The 12,252-nt window shown below is 32.1% G+C and overlaps 1 pseudogene; it reads right to left on the bottom strand.

The window, feature by feature from the left end:
- Positions 1–1,076: 1,076 nt before the first annotated feature.
- Positions 1,077–1,194, bottom strand: LOC112474689 (annotated as a pseudogene).
- Positions 1,195–12,252: the final 11,058 nt, after the last annotated feature.

The following is a 12,252-nucleotide window of genomic DNA, read 5'->3' as shown; positions in this document are numbered from 1 at the left end:
AAAAACATTGTGGGAAGTGCCTTAGAAAAAGGTGGCTGATATTTGGTTAGGAAGAAACGCACCCTCTGATCATTGAATAACATTTTCTGCCAGTTATTAAAGGTTTAGGATGAGGGATATTCAGGAAGTAACCCAAAAAGAAGGAAGATAACAATAGAGACTTCAGGTTAAAAGTTAGAAGTTCCCCATCCTGTGGCAAAATCATGAACTGTTTGTTGCTCTATGCATCTGGATTTTAGACTAGCAACGTAGGTATGAGGTTGCGATAGTGACTATGGGACCTGGTCCCAAGAGGTTTAGAAGTAATTGCCTAAGTAAAAAAAAAAACTGCCTGAACTAGAGAAAAGTACACCTTTCTCAATGAAGCCTGAAAAGAAAACTCCCCATATTCAGTTTTTCTAAACCAGTTGACAGACACACACATGAGATTACGACTTTGGCTGCACAGAGAAAGAGGTGTTGCCAACTTCACAGTCAACTCACTGAATTAATGTTGTTTTATCTTAATTAAACTTACCCAAACTCATTATTGTAGCCATGCATTAAATGTAGCTATCCTATCTTTCCAAGATTCCCAGGAGAAAATGCTAGAAGAGGAAATATGCCAGCTCAGCAATATTCCATAAAATTAATTACATAGGGAAATTTGCTAAATTGTGTTCTAACATAGATACTTTTTGTACTTACTCTTTGGATTTTATGATTAGATTTTAAATAGGTTGGAACAATAGTAATACCTTTTTAAGAAAACAAATTCTTGACTGAAACCTCTAAACAAAATCTACTGATATAATATTTAATATATTAAGAATCAACTCATTTGGTTCATAAACTTTAGTTGGTGATCACAGTTTATCAGAGTCTTGTGAAATCTCCCATTGCCAACCAAAAATGTATTGTTAATATTTACCTTTTTTTCTATTGCCAACTCTAGAATTTTGCAACAGATTTATTACATAGCTGTCTAGGTAGCAATATTGCTAGCTGATTATTGACCACATATCATAGAACCTGAAAAAAAATTCTCTTTCATCCTAAATATAATAATTTGCATTTTTATTTGCATTTATTTATTACGCCTACAGCACCTGGTCTTCCTAGGTGGTCTCCCATCCAAGTACTAACCAGGCCCGACCCTGCTTAGCTTCCGAGATCAGATGGGATTGGGCTTATTCAGGTGGCATGGCCATAGACTCAATAATTTGTGTTTTTAAATGCTCTAGAAGACCATATTTTTAAGTATTTATAGAAAGTGTTAAACTTTCTTATTAAGAATGGTTTTATGTTACTGTGAACATAACAATACATAAGCTTTATTATTATTTTATATTAGTTTTGGATATACTGTACAATGGCTAGACATTTATATAACTTATGAAGTGATCCCATCAATTACTCTAGCACCCATCTGGCACTACATGCAGCCATTACAATAATATTGACTATATTCCTTATGCCATACTCTACATCCCCATGACAGTTTTGTAACTACTAATTTGCTTTTAATGAGCAATTTACATCAATAGATGTATTACCTGTTTCATCATCTGAAATGAACTTTGTATTTCTAGAGCAAGTTTCTCAAAGTTAAAGATGTTTTCTATGTGTCATCTCATAAACTGAGAATGACTATGAAATACTTATCAACAATCACATGATAAAACTATATTCAAAAATCAAAACTAGAGTTAGAGGACAATGATGGTGAAACTAAACAAATGCCTTATAAGTAAGGAAAGACATTTATTCCAAAATTAATGTTATAGTTAGTTCTAGATTTCATTTGCTTTTTTTGTTTCTTTGTTTGTTTGTTTGATTTTTGTTGGTCTGTTTTCTTAATTAGCACTTAGAGACTTAGTTGTGCCACAGCCTTTCAAGGGAACAGTAAGGAGAATCCTGAGTGTTCTGTGCATCCTAGATAATGACTCACCATTTGACTTCGAGCTGAGGTTCACACCAACACAATCCTCTACTTAGTCAAGAACACTGCTCCATAGGAAAAGTATATATTTACTTCTACAAATTTTACCTAATGTTTCTAAAGAGCTTTTGACCTCTTCGAGTATGTGCTAGCCTTTGAATAATGATCTCTATTTTTGGTTTGGTCATATTATTTAAATTACCTTTAAAATGACTTCTCTGGCAGATATTACAAAAAAAAAATGTTAGGTAAGTTAAAATTAAAAGAAATGTACTCATTTTTAATGTTAAAATACATTACATTACACATAAGGAAAGGACGCCCTGTGGCCTTCAACAAAGACATAAAAGAAACCTAAGTATTCACAACCATTTGTAAAGGGGCTGTGACTGGCTCCTTGGCATTTCTGTAAATTACTGCTCTCTATGACCTGAATTTTATCATTATCAAACCCATAACAGAAACAACTGCATGCCAAGGTATTTTTAAATGCAGACAGCTACCACTGTTGAATAAAATTTGTCATGATTTTTATTTTGTAACCCAAATATTATTGCTTCAGATAGGAATTTAAGAATGAGAAAAATTTTTTATCCCCCAATCCATGTAATGGGCCTTGTTTATGACGCTAATGCCTCAAAATTTAAAACCATCATTTTAAAAGGTTGGTTTCTCTGATATTATGCCTTTCTCATCTTTTTTCATCAAAAAGACAATATCCACCTTGAATAATTTTCTATTTTATCTCTGACCTCACTCTTATCTACTTCATATTTTGTTTTCTTAAATAGCTTTTTCCTTATCTCTTCTTCAATATTATGGAAAACAATAACAAACTAATATTACAAATGAGACATACAGTTTTAATTCTAAATATAAGTACTTAAATAATATAAAAAGTAATTAAAAACAATTCTTAGGTACCTATTCCAATTCTATCATACTTGAAATTTACTAATCCTAATCTGCAAATTATGTATGCCCATTGTTTTCATTATGTTTTTTCAACTTATTAATTATGAAATATATTAACTATGCAAAAAAAATACGGAAAACAGTAAGAGAGAGAGATATATACTCACTTCTCAAAGCCAGCAAATATTAACATTCTAATATAAACTCCCAATTTGATTTTAGCATTCCCTTCTGAGAAGTACCACCATTTCGAAGTTGCTATAGAGCCTTCTCATCCATGTCTTCACAGACATATATTTTCATAAACAATATAGAGCAGAGGTCAGCAAACTACATATAGCCTGTGTGCCTAATCTGCCATGGCCTGTTCTGTATGGTCCATGAGTTAGAATAGTTTTTATATTGAAAACAAGAAGAATATATGTGATAGAGACTACATATAGCCCACAAAGCCTAAAAGATTTACTATTCAGCCTTTTACAGGAAATTTACTAATCTCTGATATAGAGTATTATTTTGTTCATTTGTTAAATTTATGTAAATCGTGTCATATTAAAGAGGCCTTCTGCAACTCTTTTTTTTCACTCAACATTGTTTTTGAAAATTATCGATGTTGATACCTTTAGATATAACTCATCCTTTTAAACTGCAGCATAGTTCAGATACCACTGAAAAATGCCACAATTTATTGTATAATACACTACTGATAGACATTTAGGTTCTGCCTAATTTGGGGTCATTAAAAATATATCTGAAATAGATATGTGAAACATAAACATCTCCTTGTACACATGGCAGGATCTCCTTTGTGTGTACCTAGAAGCAGCATTGTGGACCATAAGGTATGCGAACCTCAGCTTTGCCTCAAAATTGTCAAATTTTTATTCAAAATAGTTTGTTGATTACATTGTCACCAGCAATGCGTGATTTACTCACATTTCCCCACATTTGAAAATATTTGTTGTTTTCACATCTTTTAAGTTTCGTCAGTAGTATCCTCTTATTTCATACATATTTTCCTGATTACCAGTGTGCCAGTTATGACTTTACTGACTCTCAGTTCCAAACTCATCTCTTTTTTGTCCTGCTCTGAGATATGGAATTATGTCCTATAAACATTTGTCCTTTTATGTTAGGCTCTGTCAGTAGAGACCACCGGAGGGAATGCAATACCATAGCCAGAGAAAGGGACATCCTTTTCTCAATCCAGTGGGCTTTTCTTGTCCAGCACTGCAGCAGCAAATTGATATGCAAGATGCCTCAGAGCTTATACTCATCTTGGTGGCTGGTGTGGTCCAACCTCAGCCTACTCATGGCAAGCTTCTCAGCCACCTGGTGGTTGCTTTTCTGGACTAGTTCCAGACTATGGCTTCTGGCAGATTTCTTCCTATTGGCAGCTTTGGAGAGATGGGAGGCAGAGTTATTAAGTCCTTTCTTATTCATTTTCCCTCAGTGTGGGAGTAGTAGCTGTTGTCACTTCAGTACCCTTAGAGTCTTTTTTAGTTACTTTTAGTACTTAACCACTTTTTTATATATAATATAAAGGACTACTTAATTATATTCAGTTTCCCGTGTTCAAAATATTGGTATGATTAATGTCTCCTGAGTGACAATGAGGTTGAACATATTTTTATATGTTTATGGCCATTAAGCTTTCTTCTCTAATTCATAGGTAGGTTGATAGATGGATAGAAGATAGACAGATGATGGACATATGTGCTGCTTTTCTTTGTAGGAAAGGGTAAGATGTTCTTTACGTGTTTGGGATACTAATCCTTTGTCAACTCTATGCTATGCAAATATCTTCTCCAAATTTGTGACTTATCTTCACAATCAACAGTGGGTTTTTTTGATCTAGAGAAAGCAATCGATATTATCACTTATAGTTTGTGAATTTAGTGTCCTGTTTTATATTCTTCATTATCTTGATATCATAAACACTTCTATTTGTTTCATAGAAGTTTGAGAATTTTGCTTTTTTATATTTAAGTCTTTAATACACCTGGAATTGTGTGTAAATAAAGTACAAGTACTGTTTCCATATAGATAGTGAGTTTTGTCTCAGCATTGTATATTGAATGGTTATCTTCTCTTCACTAATTTATATTGCAAACTCATCCTTAACAAGTTACTTGGTAAACATAGGTCTGTTCCTAGACTTTTAAAATTCTATTCAATTTGGTATATTCATCTAACCCAATAACAATATCCATTGTTTTAATTATGATAGTTTTATAAATTTGAAATCTGGTAAAATAAATAAACAATTTTCTATCTCCTCTTCCATCTCCTCCTTTAAAATTATCTTGGATAGAACTAATAAATTACCAGTAAAGTTCCAGGATAAAGAATCAATAAATGGAAATCTGTTGTGTTTCTATACACCAGTTACAAATAATCAGAAGAAAAAATTAAAAAAATAATCCCATTAACAACTACATCCAAAAGTATAAAATATATAAATTTTACCAAAGAGATGAAAAACTATACTCTGAAAAGTACAAGACATTGAAGAAAGAAATTTAACAAGACGAAAATAAATAGGTTATTCCTTTGCTCTTGGATTGACAGGAGTAATATTGTTAAAATGTTCTTACTATTTTAACTTACTATATTACCTAAAGTAATATACAGATTCAATGCAATCCCTATTAAAATACCAATGGCATTCTTCTTAAAATTAGAACAACTAATCCTAAAATTTAAATGGAACCACAAAAAACCCTGAATAGTCAAAGAAATCTTGAGGAAAAAACAAAGTAGAAGCATCATTCTCCAGGACTTCAAACTATACTGCAATGCTATAATAATCAAAACAATGTGGTACTGGTGTAAAAATAGACACATAGATCAATGAAATATAATAGAGAGACCAGAAATAAATCCTAGCTTATACGGTCAATTAAGCTATGATGAAGGAGGCAAGAATACACAATAGGATAAAGACAGTCTCTTCAGTAAGTGATGTTAGTAAGACTGGACAGATGCATGAAAAAAAAATTAAATTGGACCACTTTCTTATACCATATACAAAAATAAACTCAAAATGGATTAACGACTTAAATATAGGATCCCAAACCATAAAAATCCTAGAAGAAAGCATAGGAAGAAAATTTCTCGACATCCCTGTAAGCAACATCTTTTTGAATGTCTCTTCGAGCAAGGGAAACAAAAGAAAAGATAAACAAATAGAACTCCATTAGACTAAAAGTTTTTTGCACAATGAAGGAGACTATCAACAAAACAAAAAGACACCCTACTTAATGGGAGAAGATATTTACCAATGATACATCTGATAAGAGATTAATAACCAAAATATATAAATAACTCATATAACTTAACATCAAAAGAAAAAACAATCCTATTAAAAAATGGGCAGAGGACCTGAACAGACATTTCTCCAAAGAGGACTTACGAATGGCCAGTAGACATATGAAAAGATGTTCAACATCACTAATCATCAAGAAAATGCAAATTAAACCACAATGAAATATCACCTCACAACAGTTAGAATGGCTATCATCAATAAATCAACAAATAACAAGTGTTGGTGAGGATGTAGAAAAAAGTGAAGCCTTGTACATTGTCAGGGGGATTTTAAATTAGTGCAGCCATTGTGGAAAATAGTATGGAGATTCCTCAAAAAATTAAAAATAGAGCTTCCATATGATCCAGGAATTCCATTTCTGGATATTTATTTGAAGAAAACAAAAAAACACTAATATGAAAAGACATATGCACCTCTATATCCACTGCAGCATTACTAATAATAGCCAAGATATGGAATCAATCTCAATATCCATTGATAGATGGATAAAGAAGATTATATATATATATATATAATGTGTGTGTATGTATATATATGTATGTATATATGTATATATATATGTATACATATACATATGTACATATATATGTATACATATACATATGTATATATATACACACACATATGTACAATAGAATAATATTCAGTAATAAAAAAGAATAAGATTGTGCCATTTGCAACAACATGGATGGATATAGAGGGTATTATGCTAAGTGAAATAAGACAGAGAAAGACAAATACACTATGATCTCACTTATATGTGGAACCTAAAAATAAATGAATAAATAAAACAGAAACAGAGAAAGAGTTATAGAGAACAAGCTGATGGTTGTCAAAGGGGAGAGATTAGGGGGATGAAAATTTAAAAACTGTAGTTAATATAAAAAGCTGTATTAAAAAGAACCATAAATCAAAATAGTAGAAATAAAACTAAACATGTAAGTCATGTTAATACAATGATTAGGATGAATTTTCATCTTAAATTACATATTCTTGTATTGAGGTAAAAATAAAATCTAAATATTGCATTAGTGTACTGAATCAATCCAAAATTCATAAAAGTAAGGCCATGGGCAAAGATATAGTGGATGATTCCAAACAAAAGTAGAGCAGGAGTGGGATCAAGAATCTAGGAGGAAGTAGAACTCAAGGCTGCAACAGGCAATCTGATAAATAACGTTAATTTATTCCACTTAAAGAAAAATTTGATAATGAAGATATGACAGATTTGTACTTTCTATGATGAATATAAAAGCATTAAATGTAGTAAACAAAAGTTTTTATCAATACAAGAAATGGAGAGAAGCGCTATTATTATATTGGGTGATGTTAACTTCTTTTGGGAAGATTAAGTGGCTGAAAATGAATAAGCATGTAGAGGGTCAAACAAAGTTAACATATTTGTATCCCCAAATAAATATTTTTCCAAACATACTTGCAACATTTCTACAAATTTATCACAAAAAATATCTTAATAGATTCCCCAACTAGAAATTAAAATTCCACCAGTGGATTGAGGTGTTAGGTGGTGTCCTAAACCACCCAGTGCTATTAAGAGATCCTCATGATGATGGTTATCGGTATCATAAAATACTCACCTCAACCAACGATTACCACGTACCCCTGCAGTGTGCCAAAGATGGGAAGGTTAGAAGAGGCCACACACAAAAAATAAAATTGTCCTGGCTATTTTTTGCCCTTTGCACCTCCATTAGAATTTAAGGTAAACTAATCTAGTTCCAACAAAAGTATTTTGGGGAGTTAGCAGAATAGTATTGTTTATTGATTACTTTGGGCAAAATAGAAACAGTTACAAGTGAGTCCACACACATGATATTTCTCTATATTTACCTTATCTTCAGTAAAGGTTTAAGACTTTCTTCAAAATGGACCCAAATAATTGTTATATTTATTCCTAGATACTGTTAGAGTAATTGAACAGGAGGCAATTAGACTGAAGTGGCCCTAATGCCTCCTTAGCCTTCTTAAGCAACCAGAACCTAAACTAGAACCAACACACTTGAATTCAAGAAAATGTAACTTAAGAACAAGCATAACAAACAGCCAATTAGGCTTTTGCAAATAAGGCACATGTTTAAGCTACAGCCAATCAAATAATTTCCTTGCTTTGCTTCTACACCTTCTCTATAAAAACTCCTCTCCATAACGCCTGTCAGTGGAGTGCTCCTGACCACTTTTGGTTTGGTGATACCCAATTCAAATTGAAGCATGCGCAAATAAACTTTTGAAAGTTTTAGTGTGCCTCAATTTATCTTTTAACATTACCATACAGATTTTTTTTTTTTTGCTACTTTAAATAAGCTTTTAAAAATTACATATTCTGATTGGCTTCAATAGTATATAGAAATGGCATTGATTTTTATGTAATGATTTTTGTATTCAGCAAACTGTTGATCTCATTTCTTAGTCCTAATAGTTTGTAGATTCTCTAGGATTTTCTACGTAGTTAATCACATCATTTGTGACATTTTACTCTACATTATATTTTACATGTAACAGAACATGCTTAAAGACCAAGGTATTTAATCATAAGAATGGAATTCACTGATTATTAAGGAAATATTCATGTTAGCATCGTCTCTAAAAAAAAAAAACCTTTCTCCCAGAAATGAAGTTTATCAGCATTGAGAGCCCTCATGTGGAAGCAAGTCAAGTAAAATCTCACTTACGTTTTGTTTTTTAAACCAGATCAGTTGAGATATTAACTGATTTAATCACCCTCCTCACCTTTTAGTTAAGCTGAGAACATCTGAAACTTAATTTAACTGTGTTTTAATAGAGTAGCAGGTTGCTGTGGCACTGACTATGTATCTTTAATCAAAGATATAAAAAGAGAATACTTCCTCTTCCTTTCTTTTCTTATCAGTCTCTCTAAATTTATATCTAAAGGCAACTAAATAAAGGTTTCAACACGACCATCCAGACAGGAAAAAAAAAAAATGAATAGAAATGATCAATAAACACATGAAAATCAGTTTCACTTGTAATAAAAAATGAAAATTAAAATATTGTTTTTACTCATGTGAAAATTTTACAGGTTTTTTAATTTGGTGTTGTTTTTCATTTTTTTTTTTTAAGGAGTAAGGAGGGCAAGAGGATTTTTTAAAATAGATTGTTTAGGTTCATGGAAAAGGAAGTCTCACAGATTTCCCATGGGAGCTATAAGTTATTGAGGTACAAAATGTCTTTGAAACATAAATGCCATTTGATCCAAGGATTCCTCCTCTATTTTTTTTAAAGAAAGAGTTAGATCTGTGGTAAAGATGAAGATAAAAGGACATTGATTGTGGCATTATTTATGACAAAAATAACATTCAATAAGAAGGAATTTGTTAAATAAATTTTGAAACAGTCATATGATAACATATAACCCATCCATTTAAAATTATATGATAAAAACAATTTCATGAACTAGAAATGTTCCTGATGTTTGATAAAGTATTAAAAATCATATGTATACTATACTCCCAATTTTACTTAAACTGTATATACATAAGCATAATAGTTTTTACTTATTATGTGCCAAGCACATATGTGTATAAATTTATTTAATCTTCATAACAATCCTTTGAAAATGCTATTGTTATTATTATTATTATTATTATTATTTTACAGATGGAGAAGCCAAAGCACAGAAAAACTCAGTAATTTGCTTAAGATTAAACAATAAGTGGCACACCTGGACACACACACACATGCATGCACGCACATTTATACCAGAAAATGACACAGTAGTTATTTTCCCACTAACCAGTAGGAACGTGAGTCATTTTTGTTTTCATGTGTACATTTTATATCCTCCAAATTTCCCCAAATGAGCAGTTGTTAATAAACTCAATAAATTACATAACTATAAAGATGAATATTAATATTTCTTGTGAGAGCTGAAGGAAAAAATCCTACTTAATAATAAGTAATAAAAGGGCATATTAATCCCCTTAACGTATATTTTTTTGTACCAAATTTTGGAAACTTAATCCAGTCTCTGTACTGATTTATATTTTACTGTACATATTATTTCTGTAAAAACAAAAACAAAAAATAGTAAGCCATTCCAATGCAGCAGCTTTATTTTCACTATAAGTTACATTTGATGTTGGGGGGATTATTTCCCACCCCTCACACCCTGAAAATAGCTGATATCAGGCTACAGCTCTGCCTGTGTTCATTCACTACTTTTAGCCGGAAAGCAATAGGTTCTGTGAGGAAAAAATATCACCCCATTAAACAAAGTGTCATCATTGAGAACAATCATTCTTTTTTATTTTTCCTGTGAGGTTATCTTAATAACTCACTCATAACAGTTATCTCCCAGGAAACATCTAGTTTCATAGAGTAAGACTGTTAAACAATATGAATCTGGTACAAATAGCACAAGACGAATGTTTCCAACAATGAAGGGTTCATATTTATTAAAAATCTACACGAGGCAAAGACCACTGCAAGCTACTGCCTACTATTGGTGAAAAACTAATTTCTTCTGGTTTTATTTTTTGCGGATTTTCACTTCATGTGTAGTTTGTCACAATAGAAGCTTTTTTTCATCACACCCAAGGAAGCTAAGTCTAACTTAATTGGCAAACCCAAATTTGATTTGTGAGAGCAAAGAATTGTGAGAAAGAATGAGTAATTGGCGTTTTAGACTATTGTCATTTTAATATAACCAGACTATAATTCTCTAACAAGATGAGGGGATTCCATTTTGTTGTCTTTTCTCCAACATGGCACTGGCGGGAAATTTCCAAAGAGAATTACAACGAAATCTTTGCAAAATATAGATTCCTGTTGCTATGGGGACTACACACTCATACACATGTATAGGTATCCACAGACAGATTACTAGCTTAAGTGACCTAGGCGTCAAACAACCTACATTGTTGTTCTTACATTTATTATTTTCTGCTCAACTGGCATTTATTTATAATGTAGACCTACTGACAGAATTATTATTAAGGTCAAACACAAATTTGAATTGTTCAGTGCAAAGCAAAATGAAAATGCTATTGAAAACATTAACTAAAACTTGGCATCTGACAAACCCTGAGTATGGGTCTCAGTGCATAAAGTTTGAAATAATTTATACTGAAAACTAGAACTTTTAAACCCACTATATTTTGTTTTTTCAGTCCAAGACTAGTTTTGCATTGATGAACCCTTTTCAAGAAAGAAATGAAGATCGAGCAAAGGAAAATAAACATCTAGTTGCTTATCAATCACCTGATTTGTGGTGGGTACTGTATTTTCCAAAGTAGAATTGTTGATGTCAGAATTAAGATTTTCTTTTGTTATCACAGTGTATTACTTATCTATTGCCATATAACTAATTATCCTCAAATTTAGCGTCTTAAAACAATAAAATTTATTATTTCATCATTTCTGTAGGTCCAGAAACCAGATGTAGTTTCGCTGCGTCTCCTGCTTCAGGGTTTCTTACTGGCTGTAATCAAGGTGTTGGCTAGGCTTCACAATGGTCATCTTGGGAAGAATCTATTTCCAAGCTCATTTATGTGGTTGATGGCAGAAATTAATTCCTTGTGGGTTGTTGGAGTGAGGGTCTTCCTTGCTGGCTATTGGCAAGAGGCTACTCTTGATTTCTTGACACATGAACCTCTTCTACATGATAGCTTGTTTCATCAAAGTGAGAAAACCAAGAATGCAAGAGAGAATCTTCTAACAAGTGAAAGCATCCCAGCAGGATGGAAGTCAGAGTCTTCTGTAACTTAATAATGGAAGTGACATTTCATCAGTTTTGATGCACTTTCTTTTTTAGAAGCAAATTACTTGGTCCAGCCCAGACTCAAGAGGAGGGGATTACACAAAAGCATGAATTCTGTCTAGAAGTCTGCCCACCACATAAAATTAAAATTGTGAATCAAAATATGCTCAGATTGAGAAGTCTTACATACTAAATCATGTCGTTTATTTCCATTTTTAAAGTGTTTTCATCAAAGTATAAAATGATTCCAAGGTATTACACACATACATACACACACATACACACACAAGAGGTGGTGGTAGTGGAGAGGGAGAAAGAGAAGATAAAAAAGGGATGGGGAGAGAAGGGAAA

The sequence above is a fragment of the Pteropus alecto genome, unplaced genomic scaffold (genome assembly GCF_000325575.1).
Source record: "Pteropus alecto unplaced genomic scaffold, ASM32557v1 scaffold7, whole genome shotgun sequence".
NCBI lineage: Eukaryota > Metazoa > Chordata > Mammalia > Chiroptera > Pteropodidae > Pteropus > Pteropus alecto.
Note: the sequence above shows the minus strand (reverse complement) of the source record. Positions and strands in the feature narration are given on the sequence as shown.